Source organism: Galeopterus variegatus, unplaced genomic scaffold (assembly GCF_000696425.1).
Source record: "Galeopterus variegatus unplaced genomic scaffold, G_variegatus-3.0.2 Scaffold3831, whole genome shotgun sequence".
In the NCBI taxonomy this organism is placed as follows: Eukaryota; Metazoa; Chordata; class Mammalia; order Dermoptera; family Cynocephalidae; genus Galeopterus; species Galeopterus variegatus.
Window position 1 is genome coordinate 73,623 of NW_007729942.1, and position 9,548 is coordinate 83,170.

A 9,548-nucleotide genomic window follows, 5' to 3' on the forward strand; every position below is an offset into this window, starting at 1 on the left:
TCTTTTTTTTTTAAAGGCGACCGGTAGGGGGATCTTAACCCTTAACTTGGTGTTGTCAGCACCACGCTCACCCAGTGAGCCAAGTGGCCATCCCTATATGGGATCCAAACCCACAGCCTTGGTGTTATCAGCACCACACTCTCCCAGGGCCGGCCCCTCCCATCTCAGTTTTAGAGATGTTTTAGGGAAACTGTTTGCTGGTCATGTGTCTGCTGCATGCTTCCACAAACAATTGTGAAGTTCGTAACTCAAACAGCAAACAGTAAGACATTTCTTCTAGTGCATGCAGTTATGTTTACAGAGTTTTAACTGACTTTCATAGCTACATAATGCATAAAAGTTTTAGGTGGAATAACTTAACTACATTATCTCCAGATTTACTGTTTCTCAGTTTTTAAAAATGTACCACCTTTTGATAGCCATAAAAATGTCTTGCCTTCTTTATTTTGCTTTAAAGTTAAAACAAATTGTGTTAACCCAAAACAAAGCAATTACAGTATTGGAAATGTATTTTTAAACTTCAGTGGGTGTTTCCATTTCTTACTCATTGTTAATCATTGCTCCAGGGCCTGGCACGAAGGAAGTGCACTGAGAGGGAAGGAAAGGTCTCTTCCTTTCCATGGCAGGTATTTTTGACCAGTCAGACTCTACAGACACAAAGATGACAGATAGCTGAACTTCTTTATAAGGCTTGTAGTTAAGGAGGAATTAGGAAAGTGCATTGTTCTATTTAAAGTCACTTAGACTGGTGTTTTGACGCTGATGGCGCTCAGCTCCATGCTTCCTCGGGTGATCCCTTTACAAGTCACATTTATTACGGAGTTTCCTGCCCCAGCATCTCCTTATCTCCCTTCCCTGCTTTATTTTTCTTCAAAGTACTTATGACATTGTACCATAATTTACTTATGTATGGTGTATCTTCTCATACTTAAATATGATCTCTGTGGGGTCAGGGATCATGTCTGTTTTTTCATTGATATTGGCCAATACCTTAGAACAGTACCTGGTACATAGTATGCACTAAATACTTGACGAATAAATCCCAAGTGAACAAAAAGGATATGGTGAGCAGGAAGGATAAATTGCCCTCTTTTTGGAGCTTGCTGTCCAATGAGCAGGTACACAACCACATAATCAAGTATGAAAGTACAATGTCCTGAGAAGTCACAGATGTGTACCTGGAGGGACCAGGGAGGCTTCCTGAGGAAGTGGTGGTGGTGCTGAGACTGGCAGGGGGCAGGGTGGGCTGAGAGAATAGCCTTTTCAGCAGAGGAGGTGTAGGGTGTAGTGACTCAGGGGGCAGGAGCTAACGTAAACAGGCTGAGTGAGGGAAAGTGGCTGGGAGAGGTAGGCGGGGAGGTCCTGTGCAGGCTGAGAATTTTGCTCTTGATTCTAGAATAGTGGGAAGCAGTTGGGGGCTTTTACATGGTCAGGATTGCCTTTTTTACGGAGAGTGGTCTGGAGGAGGCTGGAGTGGGGTGCCCGGACAGGTGTTACTTCGTGCAGGGTAAAGAGCCCTCTTCCTTTTGGTTACACTTCTTTCATCGTGTCGGAAGAGGCCAAGCCCCAGTCTAAACGAAGGATAGCTTTAATTTATTTTACACATAATCATGTATGTTTAAAAAAGTTTTTAAAATATTCCGTAAGTCTGCTAGCACTTGTTGGTTGTTAAAGAGTATTTGTTATTTCAGATTTTATTAAGGCACACTAACGGAATCCTTTTTTAGGAAAGTCTCTGAAAAATGGGAACGTTTTGTCTTTACATTTCAAAAAGCTTTGTTTTTATTGTCAGTGCTCAAAATGTAGGAATGAAAACCTAGTGGCCAATTTGCTATAGATTTACAAGTTGCTGCAGTGGTTCTCTCTGTGAACATGAACATTCTCTTTTCAAAAAATACCAAGTCTTTAAAGACCTGTTCTTTAAAGACTTCATACTTTTCTGAATGTTATTTTTTTCTCTTTGTTAATTACATTATATCTTTGTATTCCATCATTGAGATTTTATCATCTGTGTAATTTCTGCCTTACCAGTCCAGTTGAATGCCATATGTGTGTGTGTGTTTCCACACAAACTGTATATGGTCCTGGTAATCCATTGCTGCCTGGCTTATCAGAATACCAGTAATCTTTAGGAAACATGCAGACTTGGTTTTTCTTCTGTTTTATTTTTTTACTGGATTTATAAAGAGGTAAAGTTTAGTCTGGTTGGAGAATAATCACTTCTTCCTGAGAGGCAATACCAGACTCTCGAGCTGGTAAGGTGTCCGTAGATTACTTTTCCAAAGGAAAAGGCACTGTGGTCAGCAGGATTCAAACCTGCTCAGGGAAGCCCCAATAAATTTCTTCTAGTTCATCCCCTTAACCACTCCGCCCAACTGTGTAACCAACAACCTTTAAAAGTAGACTTGAGGGCCGGCCCATGGCTCACTTGGGAGAGTGCAGTGCTGATAACACCAAGGCCACGGGTTTGGATCCCTATATAGGGGTGGCTGGTTACCTCACTGGGTGAGCGTGGTGCTGACAACACCAAGTCAAGAGTTAAGATCCCTTTACCGGTCATCTTTAAAAAAAAAAAAAAAAAAAAAAAAAGTAGACTTGAAGTCCCTATGGAAAGTTAACCTTTTCAAAATGTAGACATTCAGAAAGGTAAAAGCATTTTCTCTTGTGTTAGAAGGTAAATACATTTCAACAGAATGGATAACATGCTTGTTGTCATTTAGTGTGTTTCTTGAGTACTGTTAATGCAGAAACTTAATGTGAAAGTCTTTTTGGATGAAACTGTGGCTTGATTACAAGTTCCACATTCCTCTGTGGTTAATATCAGTACCTCCAGTGATTCTTGTTATCAGGTTGCCCTTCAACAGGTCACTGAGAGTACAGGCTATTGTGCAGATGAGTAACTGATGAATCAGCAGTACCTGCTTTTTCACATCTTTACTGTCTAAGGAGGACTGCCAGAAGTGCAGAGCAGAGGACGACATGCAGGAAGCTGTAGCTCCAGTGGTTGCAGTATGTGCCCATGTCCTTTTGTCTGTCGTGGCTCTCCCCATTTCTTTGGATACATTGATGAATTTCATCTATTCTGCTGAAATTATTCGTCAGGGCTCAGTGCAGGATAGATAAACTTGAGCCTGAAAGGAATGGAGGTAGAAAATACTCAAGAGTTGCCAAATAAAACTATGGAAGCATTCAGGCACATAGAATTTAAAAGCCTTCATGACCTGGTGAAATTCCAGTTAAGAGTAAACTTTTCCTGCAGCGTGCCTTGAATTCTAAATGACTGTAAGTTTTAGTCAAGCCCTAGGAGACCCTTGGCATACTATCTTAAGTTCAGGATGTTGAAAGTGTGTTTGATTGTCATTGTGATTAAGTTTTTTATAAACACATGAGGTTACGTAATGTCACAGTCCAGTCCAGGTCTTCACACACCAGACACACAACTCAAAAGACCCTGGCACATTACTAGAATCCTGTTCAGTCATTAATAATTAGTCCAGTCCATTGTACTATATGAAAATGTCTCCCAGGGTGAGGCCACTCAGTTTTGCAGGCTTTCATTCAACATTGACAGGTTCCAAAAGCAGGCGTGGTCTTGGCAAACACAGCTTCACCCTTTCAGGCATCCGGTATAATTGAGCTAAGAGGCGATGTCATCTCTTGCTCTGAGCCTCCTTTGAGTTGTTAATGTAATATTGGATTTTCCTCAGTTCATAACCCCGTGATTCATTCCTTTATCCCCAGCTTACTATTTTTCCATTTCTTCATTTATACCCACACGTTTCCGCCTTAGGAAGGGACGTTAGGTTTGGCTACTGCACTCGTCTAGATTGCAGGCAGCAGTACTAGTATGGCAAGTGCTTCCCCCTCAGTCCACTCCCATTTGGATAGGGTAAGGTTACATAGGTGCAGAATTAGTGGCTATTTTTATCATCTGGCAATGTAGTTGCATTTACTGTTAACTCCAGTTTTGCCAGATTGGGGTGAAGCACAAACCACCCATCAGGCCCTTAGAAATTCAGGTGTAATGTTTAAAAACATAGTTACGGTTTCTTGCTTAGGAATCACCCCTGCTTTTAACACTTGCAAAGCCCTGGTTCTAGGACCACTGCATAAAGTAGGGAGAAAATTGTTGAGGTGACGTGGAGAAGAAAGAAAAAAAAAAAAGGACCAAGAATTGAGCAGCATCCTCCCCTGCCCCCTGTTCCCCAGATCCATCCGAAAAACATAGGAAAATCTAGTGGGGACACTCCTTGAGTCCAACTCATGCTGAATGTGAGCACACACTTGTCAAGGCCAGCCTTCCGTGCTTTTATCTCCCCCCATTTGACAGCTGATGTTTTCATTGCCCATTCCACTTCTCTGTCAAACTGTTACTTTGAGGAGGATATCTCTCTGCCCATTTCTAGACATTATGGGCTGGACAGTGTATTCTTTCGTCTCAAGAGATGATGGTTGGCTATCCAGATCCATGCAATATCTTCTGATATTTCTGTAGCACTCCATGCGTTTGCATTTTCTGCTGGCTAAGCAAAGCCCAGTCTAGAATTCTTGTCAAGATCCACTCGTAGCCCCGCAGGGCTACCAGCATCAGTCTCACTTAGCAGCTGTGTTCAGGGCCTTCCCACTGGAGAACCTGCCCCATAGCCATCAGCAGTCTGTGTCTCTCTTGCTGGCAGACAGAGCAGTTCTTACTGGCGTGATGTGCCTGAGAGGGTGCATGAGGAGCATGTCTAGATCCAGCCCATCTTTGCACACCTGCACCCCCCATGTCCACTCATGTCATAGACCCAGTTGGCCACCTCAAGGGAGCACATGGGGACAGCTGCTTGTCAGTTCTGGTCACCTGAGACTGGATGAGAGTTCCGAATGTCATCAACATGTCCTACTATAATGCACCCCTCAGATTCTCACAGGGCTGTGCCCCATAAGGACATCCTTTTAGTAGGCCAGGTTTTCATTGCTCTTCTGCCTGACCATGTGGCCAGGCAACTGGCCACTGCCCATGAGGCAGTAAAAACCAGCACAGGAACTTTTACCACTGATCAGTTCTTCACCATGCAGTTCAGCCCCCTAAGCTGATTTGTTTTTACCTACTAACACAGTGGAGCCCTTACAAACATGATGCTGTCTGTTTACCTTGGAACTGCCATCCACAAACCCAGCAGCTCTGCGTTGGTCATTTGAGAGCTGTTTACAGAGCAGTGTTCAAGTGTCTGGATATAAAAACAAAAACCAAAGTGTTTTTTCTAATTTCTCACTTCACAGCATCCAATACAGAAGACTTCTGTGACCTCTGGTCATCAAGAAGTGTGTGGGACTTCTCCCCACCAACAACCAGTTAATCAGTTCTGCAGCAGATACCAGATGGTGCTCTCCAATTCGATTCAGACATGATCTACCTGGAAATTGTGTCAGGTCACACAGGTTGATGGCTGGGTACCCAAGACTGCTCCAGGGAGTTGGAAGAAGGGAAACTCTTTAGGAGGCTGGGTTTAGTAATTCAGTTCAGAGATGATAGTTTTCTTTTTTTCTTTTTTTGTTTTAAAGATGACCAGTAAGGGGATCTTAACCCTTGACTTGGTGTTGTCAGCACCATGCTCACCCAGTGAGCCAAGTGGCCATCCCTATATGGGATCCGAACCCGGGGCCTTGGTGTTATCAGCACCGCACTCTTCCAAGTGAGCCACGGGCCGGCCCGAGATGATGGTTTTCTGAACAATCTAGCAACAATAGGAATAGGGAGATTGAAACTTAGTTGAGAAGAGGTTATGTAATGAAATACTCTTCAGCCATAAAACAGAATGAAATTCTGCCATTTGCAGCAACATGGATGAGCCTGGAGAAAATTAAGTGAAATAAGCCAGGCACACAAAGAGAAATACTGCATGTCCTCACTCATAAGTGGAAGCAGAGAGGGAGAGAGAGAGAGAAAGAGAGAGAGAGACCACATATACATGGAGCTTTCAGAAAGAGATCAGAACTGTGGTTACTAGAGGTGGGAAGGGGGTGCTGAGTGAGAAATTGGTTAAGGGTCACAAAGAATGATTACATTTTGTAAAGAAGGGTATACTAGTTATCCCGATTTGGTCATCACATATCGTACACAGGTGAAACTCTGTACCCCACAAATATGTATAATCAATTATGTTTCAATAAAAAAAATGTACTCACAGGTTTGTGGCTTGGGCAGCTGAGTAGATGATTTGTCTTTCCTTGAGATAGGATGGATTGATTGTCAGTTTTTATTTGTTTCAAATGAGAAGTGGGGGATGAGAATGGCTTATTTTAAACAATTGATTTTGAGGAGTCTATAGGGTCGTAAAATATTTATACACATAAAATGGATATTCGCTTAGTTGTACTGTCAGCATATGGTTGTGAACTGAAGCCATGAAAAACTGAGAACACAGCGTAACTCCAAGGAGACAGCGAGGTAGATGCTCCTTTGCCCCACAACCCCTGAACCCTCTGTTCCTGTGAAGTCTGGGATGCCTGTGGGGTGCTGCCATGGTGTGGGGGAGGGGATCCTCTGCAGCAGGCCTCTTCCTTTTCTTACCAGTTGAGTCGTTGCTTGCCCAAGCCAGTTCAGTGTACTCATTAGTGTAATAATTTAACTAATATAAGTTGACAGAAATAGTGCAAAAGTAGTTATTCATTTGAAAACTTTGGAGCATCTCAAAAACAAATCATTAAGAAAACTGCTGTTGAATTAGGTATATGGATAAGACAGTAATAAAAAAAAAAGTTGGGGAATAATTATTCTAGAAGTGCTGTGCCATTCAGAATATTTTTAAGGTATCTCAGTTGTATTTTAAAGAAACAAAGTGAAAATCTTAGACAATGCCTTAAGGACTTGGTTTATGTGAGAACATCTAAGGGGCTGGCCGGTTGGCTCGGTTAGTTAGCGCATAGCCTTGTAATATCAAGCTCAAGGGTTTGGATTCCCTATACTGGCCAGCTGCCCCCCCCAAAAAAGTACATCTAATAGGCTGAGTTTAGGAAAAAGGCCCGAGTGAAGGAACATATATAAGTTAAGATGGTTAAATATTCATGTACTAATTTTTTTAAGTCCCTATTTGATTTAAAAAAAAGTACATCTAATAGGCTGAGTTTAGGAAAAAGGCCCGAGTGAAGGAACATATATATAAGTTAAGATGGTTAAATATTCATGTACTAATTTTTTTAAGTCCCTATTTGATTTACTTTCAAAGTTCCTCTTACATGGAATGAGAGCTTTTATTCTACCCCATGCAGAGGAACAGCAGTCCAGGGACTGTGAGAAAGAGCAGATCCGGAAGTGGAAGAGGGGAGAGCCGCTTCAGAGGAGGGAGTGCTTACTGGATGGTCATCTTAAGGCAAGCAGGAGGCTGGTGGCCCTGTAAGCTGGAGACAGAAACCGGTCCGTGGGAGGTGCCTGTTACAGAGCTGCCTTTGGAAGGAAGGGGACCAGGAGGATGTCCTGTCTGGGCCTTGGTCTGGCTCCTTTGGTTTCATCCTCCTTCCCTGCTGCTCTCATCTCCTCCCTCTTTGTCCCTTTCACTTTCTGTCTTTTGAGATGGGAAGTGCTTAGGTGTGGTTAAACAGGGGCAGAGGGAAACCAGGGAGGGAGAGATTGGAGCTAACAGGAAAAAAGCCACTATTGAAAAGGTAGAAGGAAATGGGCCCAGACTGTGGTTAGAGGGACTGATGTTAGATAGAACCAGCCTTCAGTTAATGTTTTGGTTTTTTCCTCCAAACCTTATCTGACTTAGCAAGTACTGAGGGGGAAAAAAAGACCTCACTCATTTTCATGTCTGGGCTATATTTAGATACCTTGTCTTGATTTGTGAGGTGTGATTTTCAAGAGCTATGTAGGATTATCATTGTTAAGGAATATTTCCCATTCTTATATTGAAATGCTAAGAAATAGATGAGTATATCTTAAGAATATTAAATTCAGGCAGGCGCGGTGGCGCACTGGAGTGCACCACTTGGGAGCGCGGCGGCGCTCCCTCCGAGGGTTCGGATCCCATGTGGAGACCGGTTCCCGCTCACTGGCTGAGCGCGGTGCGGGTGCAACACCAAGGGTTGCGATCCCGTTACGGGTCAGTAAAAAAGACAAAAAGGGAAAAAAAAAAAGAATATTAAATTCAAGGAAGGAAGGCTGCATTTTAATGTATATCTTGAAGTAAGGCGTAGTTTATCATCATTTATAAAGCTGTTAAATAACTTTTAATTTTTAAGGAAGGTGGTTTGTGGGTTCAGATAACAAGACTAGGAAATGCCTGTAGGGCTGTAGTGAGGACTTGAAGAAGACAGGTTGTCATTTTCATAACTGCTCATCATCTAACAGCTATTTACTGCTTTGAGGCTCTGTGGACCCTTTGGAATTTAATTTCTTCATGGCCCGCTGAATTTCATTGCCCTTCATTTGGAGAAATATTACACATTCAAGATGTTTTTGCTTTGTTTTGGCTTATTGGTTAGTTCACTAATATATATGAGAAGTAGCTTTTTCCCAGAGCAAAGGTTTTCTAATTTGACATACTGGAAAACTACATGATTGTAGTACTTTAACAAATTTGTCTTTTACAGGATAAAAAAGTGAAAATGTTCTGTCAGTGTCAGGTGTAAAGGTTGTTTGTTTTAACTAAATCAATTTACGTATTGTTCTAAGACCTCAAGTGATTTATGTTCTAGAAATTGGAATCTCACTTCCCCACCCCCAAGAGTCAGATGCCTTGGATCTAGTTCTGGTTCCCTGACTCCATGCTTAGGAATAAGATGCCCCTGTTGAGCAGCGCAGGGTTAAGGCAGCTCTCAGCTGTTTTCCAGCGCTCACATTCTGCTGTTCTTCAGAATGCTGAGTTCGAGTGTGCTCACCACTGCCCCATCTTGCTCTGAAACGCTGTGCATTTTCAGTGGAAAAACTGCAGTTGTGTGATTATAAATTGGGAAGCGCAGAATATGATATGCAGTTCTTGAACAAATGCAAGACCCATTTGCAGGGTGAGGTGAATCGAAACGGTTTCCATTCTACAGGCAGAGCATCCAGGTATGTTTCTGAAGAGCATATCTGGGTTTCTTGAAGGCTTTCTGTGTCATGACACTGATTCTGACTTTTCCTTGGTACAGGTATTATGCTAATACTACTATGTCCATCAGCATTTTTTTAGATGCAAATGAGAAAGTGATTGTTCTGTGGAGAGTATCAGTAATCTCAAGAAAATGATTACATACTCAAATTGGAATTAACCAAACTGTGCAGTTAGAAGGAGAATTACAAGGGCCGGCCTGTGGCTCACTTGGGCGAGTGTGGTGCTGATAACACCAGGGTCACGGGTTCGGATCCCTATATAGGGATGGCTGGTTAGCTCACTTGGGAGAGTGCAGTGCTGACAACACCAAGTCAAGGGTTAAGTTCCCCTTACCGGTCATCTTTTTTTTAAAAAAAGAAGGAGAATTACATATGTGCAATTCCCTAGGTAAAAATAAATTATTAACGTCATTGAATGAGGCAGTTCTACTTTTTGTCCAAAAGGTAATATTACATATGAAATGTTAGCATT